The 17,372-nt window shown below is 49.0% G+C and overlaps 1 long non-coding RNA gene and 1 other non-coding gene across 2 annotated transcripts; one reads left to right on the top strand and one right to left on the bottom strand.

The window, feature by feature from the left end:
* Window positions 1–12,065: 12,065 nt before the first annotated feature.
* On the bottom strand, window positions 12,066–12,138 carry TRNAH-GUG (transfer RNA histidin (anticodon GUG)). The gene has a single exon. It is a non-coding gene; the product is annotated as a tRNA-His (tRNA).
* Window positions 12,139–13,579: 1,441 nt separating this feature from the next.
* On the top strand, window positions 13,580–17,076 carry LOC147360243 (uncharacterized). The gene is made up of 2 exons (XR_015139044.1): window positions 13,580–13,730; window positions 14,867–17,076. It is a non-coding gene; the product is annotated as an uncharacterized LOC147360243 (long non-coding RNA).
* Window positions 17,077–17,372: the final 296 nt, after the last annotated feature.

Here is a 17,372-nt window from a genome sequence, read left to right as displayed (position 1 = left end):
AAAAGTTAGGGAATTCTGTCAAGTTCACCCCCGAACGAGTAAGTGGCAGAGCAGGGACATAACTCAGGGCTGTCTCAGCCCAGAGCCCTGGCTCTTAACCACACCAGCATTTGCAGTGAATGGATGAATGAATGGAAGCATGAATGAAAGATGGGTAGCTTTTCCCAAGGCTACCTGATGAAGGAGCTGGGATCTGAACCCAGGTTTTCCGATTCCAAGTTGAGAACCTCTTTCCTCCGCTCAATCTACCCTCAGCAGGTGTGAGATGGCTGTAGACAGAGAAGGGTGTTTGGGGTTCAGTCGTGATCAAGGGGTGGGGTGGGGATGAGGGCCCCAAGGGACATATGGTCACAGACATGCTCTGCACCCCAGGATCCCTGGGGAGATGACCAGGGATGGGAAGGGAGCTGTCTCAGGGGTCAAGAAAGTGTCCAAGCCATTTTTATTCATTCATTCCATACTTATTTATGGAACATCTGCTGGGTGTCTGGAACTCACCTGACCTCTTTGAGCCTCCGTGTCCTCACCTGCAAAATGAGGTCAGTCCCTCAAAGCGTTTCTCAACGGAGTGCACTGTTGACGTCTCAAGAGAGAGATCTGTTTTATTCTTTTGTCCAGCAGGATGTTTCCCCACTCTCCATGCCCATGGTCATCTCCAGTCAAGGAGAGATCCCCAAAGGCTCCCAAACACCCTCTTCAATGGAAAATAGCCAATTCACAGGGACGCGGGGAGGACCAAAGGAGATGACCTACCTGTGTGAAGGCACTGAGCAGCCCGGCACACAGTCGGTGCTTCACACTTTGCTGTCTCCCTTCCCCTCACTTCTCTTTCCTCCTCCTTCCTCCAGCTACACAAATCTGCTCTGAATGCCACCTCAAGCACTTGACCTTGCTGCGGTCTGGTCCAGGCTGTCTGCTTTCTCCTCCTGCCCTCCCCTTCCTCTCCCTCCCGTCCTCTCCCCCTCCTCACCAGTCCTGCATCTGGCTGCAGCCACTGCCCAGCGGTCTTTTAGGTTCTGCTGCTCCCCCGAGGGGCCCGAGGACTGAGACCTAAACTAGAGTCCTGCCCAGCTGCTGCAGCCTTGGCAGGAGGGCAGGGAAGTGATTTCCAGGAAAGCAGCTCTGTCCTTTGTGTACCTGCCCCGCTGCTGTATCAAACACCAGTATTGGAATTTGGCATCTGGGGGCTGTGTAGAGACATTGCCAGGCCTCTGTGTGTTTGGAAGTTTAGATTTGCACTGTCCAATATGGCGGCCATGAGCCTCCCATGGCTGTTGAGCACTTGAAACGTGACTTGAGATATGCTGCTGGTATAAAATATACACTAGGGTTTGGAGACGTGGTGTCCTTGAGTGCAAGCAGCTGAATGCCATGCCTCTTTACTATCCTGAATTAAATTGGAGCAACCCCTCACCAGGCTGATGAGAAATCCATCCTCAGTTAGGTGGGATCATCTTCCCCCTCTCTGGATCATGTAAATCTTTAAACTCAGACCTCATCAAACTCCCCCAGTTGGGATTCTGACCCCCCACCCTCGAGTACTAAGAGGGTGTCCACCCCCGGGTATTCAAGACAGGAGATTTGAGAGGAAACATAGAAGACCCGCTCTCTTCCTAGGCTTCCAGGATTTCTGCAGAAATCTTTCTCACCCCCTGAGGCCCCAGATGGAGAGCTAACACTTCTATGAAGCTACTCCCTTCCTGAAACAGGGTGGAAGCCCTTCTTCTGTGGAATCTCAGAGCACTTTCTGTACCTTGTATATTTCATTCTAGACCTCTCGCCTATTATCGCCTTCTTGGCTTAATCGGGTGGCAGCATGCTACCCGACTCACTTCTGTAGATCTTCACCAGGCCAGGTGTGTGTCTAATACTCAGCAGTGTGGTCCAAAGTCAACTGAGGCCATCAGTTCCACGGAGGCATCTTTGCAAAGGCTCTGCGTGGGGCTGCCAGGCACAAAACTGGTTTCAGTCACATCCTGGAGCTTGAGCAGGTAAGAGCTGGTGAGAGAAGTTTCTCAGAGTAGGGCTGTCCCCTCCAACACGTATGCTGATGTAATGACTGTGTAAGTTGAGCACTGCAGGGCTCTGGGCTGGATGCTTCATAGACATTAACTCCCTTAGTCCTCATAGCTCTATTAGGTAAGGCCACAGTCCTCCTCCCTTTGATGAGGAATTGAGTTCCTGAGAGGTTAAGAAAACTGCCCAAGGTCACACGAAGCAAGAGGCAGAACTAATGTTGGTCCCCAGGGTGTGTGACCCTACGACCCACAGCGGTTCTGCCTCTCACAGACACATGTGTTACAGACCCAAAGACTGTAGACTGCAGGGGTGCGGGTGGGGGCCACCCTCCCCTTCAGAGCTCGGGCAGGCTTGAGATGTCCTTGAGTGCTAGGGGAGCAGTAAAACTGAATTTTCTCATTTTTATCAATTGGACCCACGGTTTCAAAGACATGTAGAGACATGAAGACACATAGGTATACATATATGAACGCGCATTTCAAAACACACAGATTCACATGGATATGTGGACAGAATACAGACACACCCCCATTCACACAGCTAGGCAGATAGAAAGATATACTCACATGCACATTTGCATATGACCCCATGGACTGTAGCCTGTGACCCCATGGCCTGTAGCCTGCCAGACTCCTCCATCCATGGGATTTCCCAGGCAAGAATACTGGAGTAGGTTGCCATTTCCTTCCCCAGGGGATCTTCCCCAACCAGGGATCGAATCTGTGACTCCTGCATTGGTAGGTGGGCTCCTTACCATTGAACCGTCAGGGAAACCCACACCTACCTCTACAACTATATATATCCTTAGGCATACACCTACACACACACCTGCAGCTATATAGACACATATACAACCATACATGTGGCTACTCAGGTACAAAGATACACGGACACACCCTCATCTAGCTACACATACACCACATGTGTACTTACACACCTACACACGTGCTATATGTACACCTGCAACTCTACATGTGGACACACAACAGAGCAGTCATGAAGGTACACACACATGCACGTCTGCACACACACATGCCCACAGGTATCTGCAGAGCTGGAAGATCCCCCACCGCTTACACACCCAGTTACACACTCTCACTTACACCCTTGTGGGAAACCACACATACATACACACACATCTTGACATGCTTCTCAGGGCACCCACTCCCAGGGTTACAGAGCACCCACTCCCCAGGTACACACTCAAGACACTCACTCAAACCTCGTGATCCGATTTAAACTGAAAAGGGAAAACCAAGTTGAAAATTAGAGAAGGAGAAAAAAAAAAGTCCTTCAGAAAGTATAAAGCTAATAAGCTGGAAGTGGTGAGCCGGCTGCCTTCACGATATCAATAACTCAGTATTGGGTTTCCAAAAAGACATCACATAATTTTTCAATGAGAAATCCATGAGCCCTGGAGATGCTGTTATGGTGTGAATTACAATGCACACGGCTTGTCAGCCGGCCCCGTCAGCACTTTCTCGGACGCCTTCGCGGGCGGGAAATGCTGCGGCGGCAGTAGGGGTGGTTATTGTTATTATTTCTTTCTTTTGGAGCCTCAAATTAAGAACCGGGAAGCCAGCAGGGCCCTCCCCCCTCCTCCCCTCCCCCCTCCTCCCCTCCCCCTCATGGTACCCAAATCACGAAGAAGTTTTCCGGCTTGATCATTTCTTGAGTGTGGCTCCTCAGCTCTGGGCATCCCCTGCCCTGTCTGAGATCCCTGATTCTGAGAAGCACTGGTTCATGGGGCTTGGGGACTAGGGTCAGGGTCTGTGGGTGGGGACCACCCTCCCCTTCAGAGCTCAGGCAGGCTTGTGATGTCCTTGAGTGCTAGGGGAGTAGGTAAAACTGAGTTTTCTCATTTTTAGCAACCCATGGGTTTCATTTAGCAGAGCCAATCTCCTGGGCATCGCTTTCTCCTGAGGTGACCTGTGAGGCAGGATTTTAGTTTAGGAAGAAAGGCAGGGTCTGAGGGAAGGAGTGATAAAGGCTGATCTGGGTCGGGCTTCCCTGGTGGTCCAGTGGTGAAGAATCCACCTGCCAATGCAGGGGAAACAGGTTCAGTCTCTGGTTGTGGAGGATCCGACATGCCACAGAGCAGCTAAGCCTGGGCACCACATCTTCTGAGCCTGCGCTCTAGAGCCCACGAGCCACGACTGCTGAAGCCCATGGACCCCAGGGCCTGTGCTCCACAACCAGAGAAGCCCCGCAATGAGAAACCTGAGCATTGCAGTGAAGAGTAGCCTCTGCTCGCTGCAACTAGAGAAAAGCCTGCACAGCAATGAAGACCCAGCACAGCCACAAAAGGAAAGACTGACCTGGGCCAAGGGCAGAGGACATCCTTCCTGGGGCACTGATCATATTATGAGAGGACTTGGGTGGCTGAGAGGAAGGAACTGGGCGGAGGTGGAGCTGGGGTTCAGGACCCACCGAGGTAATTGTATTTTCCAGCACGACTGTGTGTCTTCTTCATGGATCCCAGACTATGAGCCACATGGAGCAGACCTGGTGGCACCCTGCAGTCAGAAGCCAGACCAGGCCAGCCGATCACAGACCCATGAGCAGTGCTGTGTATACTGAGCAACTGGGGCTGTTAGGCAGCATGAATGCAACAGGAATCCTAGGCCATGGCCGAGGTGGTTATCCCTTCATGGAATTCCCTTCCGGCCCTGATGTGCATCTGTGGAACCCCTGGCATCTGGATGTAGATGTCACCTCTTCCCTGATCATCATGGTACAGGTGTCAGGTCTGAGAACACCTCCATGCTCTGGCCAGGGGCTACGATGTTATCAGTTCACTGCCTTCAGGCCTGGCGTGGGGCTTGGAAAGACCAGTGAGACCTTTCTGGTTCTCGAAGGAGTTTTCAGCAGGAAGACACAGACTCCAACACCCTCTCTCTTCCTCTCATACTTAGATTTGACACGTCACTCACCAAGGGAAGATGAACGGATTCTGCCGGCTAAGCTACTCAGTGCGTAATGACATACCTGTCACCACGTGGGGCTTTTTGGGGTAACCATCGCAGCCCTGATTTCCAGGCTGTGTCTGTGGGATGGAGGAGGGTGAGACATGCTGGACCCCTGCCTGCCCTGTGGGAAGGGAGGCATGGCAAGGTCATAGGGGAGTGGGGCCCAGGGGAGAAGGGGGGACACTGACCTGGGGCTTCCTGGGAGCTCAGGCTCTTTATAGGCAGCTTGGGATGGGGCAATAAGCACAGAGACCTCAGCTCTGGTCTGGGCTCCATCCTGACTCATTTCTAGTCTGGTTTGAAGCCAGATAAGTCTTATTTCCTCTCCCTGAGCATCTCAAGCAGGTATTATCCCTACCTCTGGGGTCCCCAGTTGACTGCATCCCTCAGTGACACTCATGTACCATATTCTGGTTTGGGGAACATCGAAAGATATGAGAACTTTGGTTTCTAGACTGCTGCTTTCCACAGATTAAAAAATATACATATACAAACAAACAGAATATCTGTGAGAGACAGACAGAGGGAAGCCATGTCTTTTCTAGGTGAGGACCTTCATAAAACAGCTATCCTTATAATCATTACCAGTTTACAAAAGAAAGAATCTGCTCTCTCTGCTCTGCTAAGTCGCTTCAGTCGTGTCCGGCTCTGTGCGACCCCATAGACGGCAGCCCACCAGGCCCCCCTGTCCCTGGGATTCTCCAGGCAAGAACACTGGAGTGGGTTGCCATTTCCTTCTCCAATGCATGAAAGTGAAAAGTGAAAGTGAAGTCGTTCAGTCATGTCCTACCATCAGCGACCCCACGGACTGCAGCCTTCCAGGCTCCTGCATCCATAGGATTTTCCAGGCAGGAGTACTGGGGTGGGGTGCCATTGCCTTCTCCAAAGAAAGAATACTTGAATAGTAAAAACTAGGGGGAAGATATGGTCTCAGAACTAAGCAGAATCTTCTCAAGAAAGGAGACATAACAAGGGTGCGTGCATGTGAATGCTTGCACTTCAGTCATGTCCAACTCTCTGTGACCCATGGACTGTAGCCGGCCAGGTGTCTCTGTCCATGGGATTCTCCAGGCAAGAATACTGGAGAGAGTTGCCATTTCCTTCTCCAGGAGATTGTCCTGACCCACGGATCGAACCTGGATCTCCCGCATTGCAGGAAGATTCTTTACTGTCTGAGCCGCCAGGGAAGCCCATGTCCCTAGGATTATCTTTGGCAGTTCTCGCCCATAGACTTTTTGCAGAAGAAAAGTGAAAAACGCAAGCAGCACTCAGCATCAGAGTGTGGGTGGAGTTCATAACCTGAGTTATGGCTTACTCGCTGTGTGACCTTAGGCAAGTTACTGTGCTTCTCTGAGCTGTCCTCTGTAAAATGAGGAGAACAACCTCCTGCTGGGATTTTGGAAGGACCACGTGACTTCAGGGCTTGGCTCAGCAGGGCGTGGCATGTACCAAGTGCCCAGTACGTGAAGGCTGCTATTGCTGCCAGTTACTCCCATTCTCCTTGGTTGGGGCTGAGGTTTCTAGGTCCAGCTTGGGGTGCAAGGTGGGGGCTTAGACATTCTCTTTTTCCTTCTCCAGAGCTGTGGGAGCTAAGCTTGCCCTCATTTCCCTAAGGAAGATATGACACCAACTTGGTTTTAGCAGAAGCAAAACCCAAATACATCATGCACAGAGGGACCAGCAGGCTAATAGAATGTTCTTTAAAAGGACATTTTATTTTGTCAAATTGCTTTGGAGCTGCTGAACTCTGGATGCCATTTCTTTTGCAGTATTTCTAGAGGGTTTGTTTGTAGGTAATGAGAAAGCGCTGCTCTGACATTGGTCCGAGAGAGGAGGCTGTGGGTTTCTTTCCTGTGCACCCCTGACTCTGTGTGTCTGCTCCTAACAGGACTCATGCCTCGATCATTTCCACTTTATTCAAGGTGCAGGAGGAACAGGGGAGAATGAGGTGGGGACCAGTAGAAGAAGCCTCTGGGTCCTCTGTGGGGGCCACCCTTAGAGCAGCTGCTGAACTCTCTGCCTGGGGCAGCTGGTAGGACTCTGTCCCAGCCTCCCAGCATCATCCAGGCTCGTTTTCCCTTCCTCTGAAAATCTGTGTGTCAGCACAGGCCGGGCAGGTGTGCTTGCTCCCCGAGCCTGAGCCTGTGTCCCAGCATGGGAAGAAAAATGCCGACTCGGAAAGAATCTAGAGTCAGGTGCCCCGGCACCAGCCTCGGGTACAGGAGAGAATTGGTGGGAAGGATGCCCTGGAAGAGGACCAGGTGGCTGGCACCACGGGCACGCACATGCGCCCTCGCTAGAACCCCCTCCCTCCTCTCCGTCTGCCAAGGAAAGAGGCCCCCATAAGCTGACTGTGGAAGTCGGGCTGCTGTCTGTCTCCCTCCTTCCGTTCATTCTTTCTTCCCTCCTTCTTCAGGTCCTCATTCCCTCTCTTTACCCTTCCCTTCTCTCCTCTTCTCTCTCCCGTCTCCCCTTATTCTCTCTCCCCTTCTTTTTCTCCAGTGTCCCTCCCACTTTCACTAAGGACCCTCCATGATCCTCAGTGCTCCAGGCTGGACGCAGCTGCAGGGAGAGAATCTGCCTGCCCTCGCCCCTCGCCTCCCTCCCCCAGGAGGTCTCTGCCTAGTGGAGTACTCAGGGGATGGCAGAGGACGGTGCTGTCGTATGACTCATGTGCTAATCGAGTTCTGTGGTTCTAACCTGGGAGCCTTGCTGTGCCTGGAAGGGCCGAGAAAACCCTTGCAGAAGAAGGGAAATTTGGCCTGGGTCTGTGTTTTTCAGGCGAAGGCAAGAGGGAAGGGCCTTGTCAGCAGGAGGAACAGTCCATACAAAGTTTGGGAGACCAGAAAGGGCTTGCTTGGCGTGTTTGAGGAAGCTGCGAGTTTCAGGGTGGCCTGAGCGAGCATGGTGTACTTGGTGACTCTGCGCTGATGTGGGTGGTCAATAAATAAGTATGTATCAAGCCCCTGCCACATGCCAGTCACTGAGCCTAGATCAGGGAATAGAGACAGTTGCCTTCAACAAACTTGGATGGGGAGACAGTCAATGAACACTCATTCAGACCTGGGTTCAAGTTCCATCTCTGTCCCTTACTATCAATGTGACCTCCATCCAGTCATTTCAGCCTTTCTGAACCTGTTTTCCCATCTGTAAAATGGGGATGATAGCACTGTGGGCAGTTTTGGGAGCTGAATTAGCTCTTGTATGTGAAAATATCTAGCACTATGGATGTTATCTCATTTTACCTCTGTGATCTCTCCATTTTATAGATCTGGCAATGATGGCTCAGAGAGGATGGATGACCAGCCTAAGGTCGCACAGCCAGTAAAGGTATACAGTTGGAGAAAGAAACTTAGGCAGTTTGACTTCCAAATCTTAGTGTTTAATAATGACCTCCCAAGGGCATTTTGCTGCAAGATGGACTTGGAACAAAACGAGTACATCAGTAAAATGGGGTTGCACAGACCTGGCAAGACCACGGGGATAAATGCAGGAGTGATGGCTCTTCAGAGCTGCAGAGGGTCGTGGGCATGTTCTTCCTATCTCCGCGGCTTCTCACCATCCTGGCGATGTGCCCTCCTAGCCTGTGTTTGAGTTGGTGAGATAGGAGGAGGGGGAGGGGGAGGAGACAAAGGGGGAGGGGGAGGGGAAGAAGGAGGAGGAAGAAGAGGAGGAGGCAGAGGACGGGGAGGAGCTCTTTGCCTCCAAGAGGCCTGGCACCCCGGGCACCCACCCCAGCCCCCAGGTTGGGCTCTCTCCCTCCCTCCAGATGCCCAGCACCAAGGTGTCTTGGGAATCTAGAGCTCTAATAGAGGCGGTCTGGGTTTCCACCCTTGTAGCTTTTTCTGTTCACATGAGGCTTTCTTTCTCTTGACGCCCTTTCTTGCAGGAACTTCTGGTCTTTTGGGATCAGCTTTTGTCTCTGAGACCTCTCAGATTCCCTGGGCACACTTTTGGAGCCCTTGCTCTGGCCTCCACTTTCCACGTCTCCTCTCTGCACTCCTAAAGGGTGAGTCACGGGGCTTCTGAGGTCTAAGAAGGAGCCCAGACAACTCGGAGAGGAGCTTCCTCGGTCACTAGAAGGGGGCCCCTTGGTCATTACATGGACTGGCCACACGATGGCGCCATGGGACCATCAAGCACACCCAATGGGCTTCGGGTCCACTGTCATTCGGCTAATCTCTTTCTTAAATGTTCCACTGGCACCAAATGGTCTCTGCTTCATCTCATCATTGTCATCCTCCTCTGCCTGCCCCCGTCCCCCGCTCTCCGCTTCCTCGTCTCTGTACCTATGCAGCTGACCTCTGGGTCTCCTTCCTACCCTGGGCAGACAGACTCCAGTCACTGCTGGCTGTGCTAGAGAGGAGCGGAGAGGGAAGGGAGGGCAGAGCAGAGAAACTAGAGGCTGGCTAAAGAGGCTAGAGACTGTCTGATAAGGAAGGAATGTCTTATGGGCTTGATTCTCTGTGGTCACCTGGAGCTGGGCTCTGGGAAGCCTTTAGGAATGGGAAACAGAGCTTACATGTCAGTCCCAAGGAATATCTGGCAGCCCAGTTTAGGGTATCCAGCGCAGGTCTCACCTCCTGGAAGTGTGAGGGCCAGGGTGACACAGAAAAGGATGCCATCAGCCATCAGCGAGGCTCAGAGCTCCAGCTGGAAGTGGCTCTGATGGCAGATCCCGCTGCAGACAGCTGTGGCCCTTCCCTGGACAATGGTTTGGAAGCTGCTGGAGCTGCTGGCTGGGGTGGCAGGGTGTGATCTGAAAATTAGGCTTACTTTTCTGAAAAAGAAAAAAAAAACAAAAAACCCCCCAAACAACTCAGGTGAGATGACCAAGAGAGAATTCTACATGTGCTCAGAGAGCCGTGACAAGTCAGGATTATAATAATAATAATGAAAATCATTTATTGTGTACTTAGTACTTGCCAGACATTGCTGTGAGCACTTTTCATGGATTTTTTTATTTACATGGATTACCCTGTAAAATACGAAATAGGAGAGGATTTCTAATGAAAAGTAAGCCTGAAAAGGTGACAGACTCTCTTTTAGGACAATAAAGCCTAAGATACATGCAAGCTGGGAATAAGCCTTCCTGCTAAACTGCATCTGATTGTTGGAGGGGAGAGAGAAAAACATTTCTTTTTAACTCACAGTGTACATGAGGACCTATCATCGCAGCCTCTTCCACTTCAAACCATTTTCTTCCTAGTGGAAGGAATATTCTGCAATTGGAGTTGGAGCCTGATTTAATAAGGCAATAACCAGAGAAATGTGTTTCAATTGATTATTAAGCATTTGTTTATTAGGGCTCAGTAGCTCTGACCCAAATAGCTGCTAAGCAGTCATTAAACATCAAAGATGTTTCTGTTTATATATTTTGTTTATTTACCATCATGAACAAGCATTATTGCATCAATTAAATGTCGATTAGGGGCCCATGATTTGAATTAGATTATATACATAGTGTCAAATCATTTTCGCTTCTCTTTCAGAGATATAATCCATTTCTGTTTTAATATTAAAATATGGTCTGATAGAAGCGTTAGAGGCTGTGCTTGGTTGGGGTGACAAGGTGGTTTCTGTTCATTTCTACAGCTTATATTTCCTTTTCTTTTTGGTGTCTGCAGCCTGGAACTGGGTGATGATGACACCCAGTTATTGATTATTCGTGAGGGTGCCTTTTCACCATTATGATCTTTGCTTTGGGGGTTAATTTCTTAAAACACAAAACAAAACAATAACGTCCCTATCACGAAACCCTTAGATATTTATCTCCAAAGTTGCAGAACTCAGTTCTCTGAAATCAGCATTGAGATCAGAGATAATGCACTAGGAAAAAAGGTATATTTGTCCTAGTCCCTAAGTTCAGAAGCATTGAAATAACATATTTTAACAGCATTTTTCCTTTCCTTTAAAATTTTTTTTATTTAACCGTTTTAAAGATTACTTTCCATTTACAGTTATTACAAAACACTGGCTGTATTTCCTGTAGGAGGAGCCATCCTTGAGCCCGTCTTGACCCAGTGGTTGGTGCCTCCTGCTCCCCACCCCTACCCTGCTCCTCCCCCTTCCCACTGGTAAGCACTAGTTTGTTCTTTATATCTATGAGTCTGCTTCTTTTTATTTAAAAAATAAAAGACTTAAAAAAATAATTCAAAGGAAAATTTAAAGACAAATACTTAATAAAATGAGATCACATGGAAATCTTCCTGGCTTTCTATGTCTGAGGAGAAAGGACTTGAAGGAGAAGAATGCCCTGGACTGGAACGCAACCTCACTGGCCCTCAGAATTTATCCTCCTTCTGCTGTAATCAGTGGATGAATTAGGACTCTCCCTCATGGGAACTTGGAGATCCAGGCCTTCTGGGGGGCGGGGGCGGGGGTGGAACCCGAGACCAAGAGCACGTGACTGAGCCTTCTCCCTGCCCTGACCTCTGACCCTGCTCAGAGAGGCTGCTGAGTGAGCTGGCCAGCGTCAGCCCTATGGGAGTGGCGTGCATGGGAGTGGACGGGGTGCCAGCCAGGCTCTGGCTGCAGCCACATGAGGGCTGGAGGGCTCAGGTACTGTCGCCAGCTGTGAAGGGGCAGCCCTCAGGGTGTCAGGGTGGGGTTCAATCCAGGATGAGGAAGAGAAAGACGAGCATGCAGAGGAGAGGCGTGGGGAGTGAGTGACCTTCTTGGAAACACTGGTCATTTGCCTATTAAAGAGATGCCAAGTTCTCTCCCATTTCCAGCCCAGGAGTTTTCAAACAAACAAACAAAAAAACTCTTTGTATACTTGCTTTACAATGTTGTGTCAGCTTCTGCTGTATGACAATGTGAATCAGCTATACGAATACACATATCCCCTCCCTCATGGACTGTCCTCCCCCACCATTTCGTCCCTTTAGGTCATCCCAGAGCACTGAGCTGAGCTCCCTGTGCCGTATAGCACCTTCCCACTAGGCAAGCAAGCAATTGCTCAGTCATGTCCGACTCTTTGTGATCCCATGGACTGTAGTCTACCAGGCTTCTCTGTCCATGGGATTTTCCAGGCAAGAGTACTGGAGTGGGTTGCTATTTCCTTCTCCAGGGGACCTCCCTGACCCAGGGATCGAACCCGGGTCTCCTGCATCACAGGCAGACGCTTTACCCTCTGAGCCACCAGGGAAGCCCGTTTTACACATGGTGGTGTCTAAATGTCAATGCTACTCTCTCAATTTGTGCCACCCTCTCCTTCCCCCAGTGTGTTCACAAGTTCATTCTCTACGTCTGCATCTCTAGTCCTGCCCTGCAAATAGGTTCATCATGACCATTTTGCTTTTAAGCAATAGAACTTTTTTGCCAAATGACATCCCACTTGAAGGTCGAATAAGAAAAAGCTCCAGCAAAGCTGAAATATTGGGGGTAGGGTGCATCTCATTTGCCCCTCAGGGCCCTTTACTCCACCGCACCCCAGAACATCTCTGCAGAAATCTTCTGCTTCTGGAAACCCCGCATCAGTGCGTGGCTGACCCCAGTCTCAATGCCGGTTCCCAATCCCAGCCTGGGCTGACAACGGAAGAACCACAGGGGATGAGAATATCTTCTCAAAGTCGTAAACCCACCTGGTTCTCTAGGGCTGGATTTGCCCTAGTAGTATCCTTTTAACAAGCCCCCGAGGAATTCCCTGGCGGTCCGGTGGTTAGGACACGGTGTTTTCACTGAGGTGGTCTGGGTTCAATCCCTAGACAGGAGACTAAGAATTGATTCTAGTCCAGCTGTCAGGGCTGGGATGAGTGAGGGTGGGGCAAGCCTGGTGCTTAGGACGTGGCATTTACAGAGATGTTCATTCTCCAGGGCTCAGCTTGTACCTGGGTTTCTCCCTTGAACATGACACCTAGACTCTTCACTCTCCTGAGCCCATCCTGACCCTGGTAGTAACCTTACAATAACCACCTATGGGATGAATCTTGCATAAGAGGTGATCCGATGGGGCTTGAATGAATGAAAACTATTCAGCCTGCCATAGAGAGCTGCTTCCTGGTTCTCCACAGGGCAGACAGCAAAGAGGACAGGCTGGTGGCAATATTCAAAGTAATTTTTATTACAGTTATTCTAAATTTAATTTTTGATGCTTACAAGGTACAAGACACTGTGCGAGATGATTTAAAAACATTCCTTAATTTTACCCTCACACCAACCCTGTGATATTAAACCCATGTCGTCAATGGGGAAGCTGAGGCTTTGAAAGGCTAATGTATTGTCCAAGTTCATACTGCTAGTTGGTGAGGAAGTTGAGCCTCATTCTCATGTCTAATATTCCCCAAAGCTTGGGATCGTTAGCGTTAGGTTGTATTGAGAACCTGGGTATGTGAACTTTGCTCAGCAGTGGAGATGATACCTCCAAAAAAACTTCATTCTAAAAGAAAAGTGGCCAGTAGCAACTGCATATACGTGCCCAGCAAGCACCCCGTCTGCCTTCCCTGAAGCAAATGTCACCCCAACCCCTGCCAGAGAGGTCACATGATCCAGGCTGGGCCAATTAGAATCTCCCATTCCCTGGAGCACCGTGATTGGCCCAGAGGTGGAGGTGGGACTCAAGCTAAACCAATCACATGCCTTCCCCAGGATTTTCAGTTAGGAACCGGGGGAGAAGCTATCTTCTTTGGGAAGTCACTGTTCCACAGGGAGTTGAGAGACTCTTAGCCACCAGAGCACCAGGAGAGAAGGAAGACAGAAATAAGAGGAGAGGAAGCCAGACCTGGTGACCGAGTCTTGCTGGTAAGGTCTGTCTCCAATTCTGAGTTGCCTCGGCCTGTGTTATTCTCAGCTGCATCAGAAAATTTCAGTTTTTTTTTAGGCCAATGGAAATTAGGTTTTTTGGGTCACTTTCAACCCAAAAAATCCTGACTAATTCAACATCCAACGTTAACATCACAGCCCCTCCCTTCTGAGTCCTCTCTGAACCACCGGACACCGCTCTAGCATTTCACACTGTTTCTTACGCCTTTTCTCCTCATCTCCCTGAGATTCATGCTTTTTCAAAGAATGGCTAAAGGTTCTCTGAATACTGCTGCTGCTGCTGCTAAGTCGCTTCAGTCGTGTCCGACTCTGTGCGACCCCACAGACGGCAGCCCACAATCTGCCGTCCCTGGGATTCTCCAGGCAAGAACACTGGAGTGGGTTGCCATTGCCTTCTCCATTGTGTGAAAGTGAAAAGTGAAAGTGAAGTCGCTCAGTCGCATCCGACTCGTAGCGACCCCATGGACTGCAGCCTATCAGGCTCCTCTATCCATGGGATTCTTCAGGCAAGAGTTCTGGAGTGGCTTGCCATTGCCTTTTCCGCTCTGAATACTAGTTACTCCTAAGAAGTTCCTAACAGCAGTGCCCGAATGCATTTGTATTTTATTTGTAATTGTGGTGGTAAAATATGCACAACATGAAATTTACCACCTTAACAATTTTTAAGTGGGCAGCGCAGTGGTATTAAGTACATTTGTAGTCTTGTGCAACCATTCCTATCAATCCATCTCCAGAACTGTTTTCCTATTGCAAAACTGAAACTCTGTCCACATTAAATGCTAATTCCCTTTCCCAGCCTCTGGCAACCACCATTCTACTTTCTGTTTCTATGAATTCTAGTTATCTTATTTAAGTGGAGCCATACGATGCTTGTCTTTTTTTTTTTTCTTTTTGTCATTAGCTTATTTTACTTAACATAATGTCCTCAAGTTTCATCCATATCGTATCCTAAGACAGGATCTCCTTCCTTTTTAAGGCTGAAAAATATTCCATTGTGGTTATACACCACATTTTGCTTACCTATTTGTCTGTTAGTGGGCGCCTAGAGTGCGTTCACCTTTAGACTTTTGTAAATAATGCTGCTATCAACATGAATGTACCAATATCTCTTCCAGGTCCTGCTTTCAGTTTTTTGGATGTATGTATCCAGAAGTGGAATTGCTGAATCATATGATGATTCTGTATTCAATTTTTCTGAGGAACTGAATACTGATTTCGACAGTGGCTGCACCATTTTGCAGTCCCACCAACAGTACACAAGGATTCCAATTCTATCTCTCTCTCTCTTTTTTATTTTTTGGTTGCCATATTGATGGGTGTAAGGTTGTCTTAATGTACTGTTTTTCCTTTGGCTATGCCACTTGGCTTGTGGGATCTTAATTCCCTGACCGGGGATTGAACCCAGGCCCTTGGTAGTGAGAGCTCAGAGTCCTAACCACTGGATCGCCAGGGAATTTCCAATGGATTTTTAATAATGGCATCTGTAAGTAGTTTTGCTATTAGACATAAAACCACCCTAAAATCGGTGACTTAACCACTGTTAACTCAGCTCCTGATTCTCCATATTGGTAAAAGGGGCTGAGCTCAGCTGAATGGTTTTTCTGGACTTGGCTGGACCCACTCACGTGACTCAGGCTAACTGCAGGGTTGGCTGGTCTAGAATTTCTTCAGCTGAGATGACTCATTGGAGCTCCAGGATCTGTTCTCATAAAGGCTGGACTGGATTCCAAGAGAACAAAACAGGCACTCTCTCTTGAGTGTGTGTGTGTGCTCAGTTGCTAAGTTATGTCTCACTCTTTGTGATCCCATGGACTGTAGCTCACCAAGTTCCTCTGTCCATGGGATTTTTCATATAAGAATACTGGAGTGGGTTGCCATTTCCTTCTCCAGGGGATCTTCCCAACCCAGGGATTGAACCCATGTCTCTTGCACTGACAAGTGGATTCTTTACCACTGAGCCTCCTGAGAAGCCCAATGTCTCTTGAGACCTGGGCTTAGATGTGACGCAACATGCTCTCTCTGAATTCCATGGGTCAAAGCAAATCACCAGCTTAGTCAGATTGAAGGGGTGGGGAAACTGATTCAACCTCTTGATGGGATGACTTGCAAAGTCAAATTGCAAAGGGATGTGGTTAGGGGAAAGTGAACAATTCACACCATTTCCCCCAAACTGATCATAACTTTTCAATATGTTTTCCTGTCATGACAAAGATTTGCATTTCTGATGAAAGTGTGAAAGTGTTAATTGCTTGGTCATGTTCAACCCTTTGCGACCCTGTGGCCTGTGGCCTGCCAGGCTCCTGTGTCCATAGAATTCTCCAGGCAAGAATACTGGAGTGGGTAGCCATTGCCTTCTCCAGTGGATCTTTCATACCCAGGGACTGGACTCACCCAATTCATGAGGTTCAGAGACTCTGACTCATCTGCAGGACTAAATTCTGCTGAAAATCATGGAATCAAGGTGAATTAATTCCTCATTTGTTTGCCATAAACAGTTGACTCAGGGTTAGCTTTGTCCTTGTAGCCCTGCATAAGGGCTGTCTGTTAAAAGCAACTGGCTTTTCCATCACCTTTGAAAGATGGTAACTCAGACCCTTTCCTCAAAGCCGGTAGTGACCAGGGGAGCCTCTGCTGAGCCCCAGAGCCTGATTAAAGAAAGCCCAAACCAAATGAAGACGAAAGGCTTTCAAAACTCAGTGCCTTCCCTGTCTCTGTCCAATACAGAACTGGATCCAAATGGTCAAAGCTGTTGCTGAAGAAGCATGGGGCAGCGGGTACCCCCAAGCATTCTGGACACCTTGTAAGTCAGTCCCTGGAGGATCATCTGGAAGACTTGGAGAGAGTTCCCTACTTTGTTATTTGGTTCCTGCTATAGTAATGCTACATAACAAATAACCCCAAACCAGTGGCAAACAAGAGCAAACATTTTTTTTTCTCTCTCTCATGGGTCTGTGGCTTGACTGGGGTTCAGCTGGTCTTGGCTGGGCCGGAGTGGACTTCAGGAGGAAAGCTGGGTTCAGATCTGCTCCACAGAATTTTATTCTCCTTGGACCAACAGCTCCCCAAAGCATGGTCTTCTAATGGAGAATGGGAGAAACTTAAGAGAGCAAGCAAACTGTCCATGCACACCTGAGCTTCTGTTTGGTCAGGTCTGCTGTCATTCTATTGGTTAAAGTGAGTCACATGGCTCACATGGGCCAAACATCAATGGGGCAAGAGACATAAGCTCCTCCCCTCAGTAGGAGGGCCTACTTGCCATGCAAGTTACATGATGAGTTACAAGGTGAGATGCACGATCTTTTTTAAAAAAAAATTAATTAATTAATTTTTGGTTGTGCTGGATCTTCGTTGCTGCACTCGGGCTTTCTCTAATTGTGGCAAGCAGGGGCTACATTTCACTGCAGTGAACTGGCTTCTCGCTGTGGTGGTTTCTATGCACAAACTCTAGGCACACGGGCTTCAGTAGTTGTGGCTTGTGGGCTTAGTTGCTCCATGGCTTGTAGAATCTTCCCAGACCAGGGATCAAACCTGTGTCCCCTGCACTGGCAGGCGGATTCTTATCCACTGGACCACCAGGGAAGTCTGAGATGCACAATCTTAATGTGATGAAGTAAGAATTAG

Source organism: Bos grunniens, chromosome 13 (genome assembly GCF_055505025.1).
Source record: "Bos grunniens cultivar Pamir isolate PY7600 chromosome 13, Bosgru_T2T1.0, whole genome shotgun sequence".
In the NCBI taxonomy this organism is placed as follows: domain Eukaryota; kingdom Metazoa; phylum Chordata; class Mammalia; order Artiodactyla; family Bovidae; genus Bos; species Bos grunniens.
This window is presented reverse-complemented; position numbering and strand designations above follow the sequence as displayed.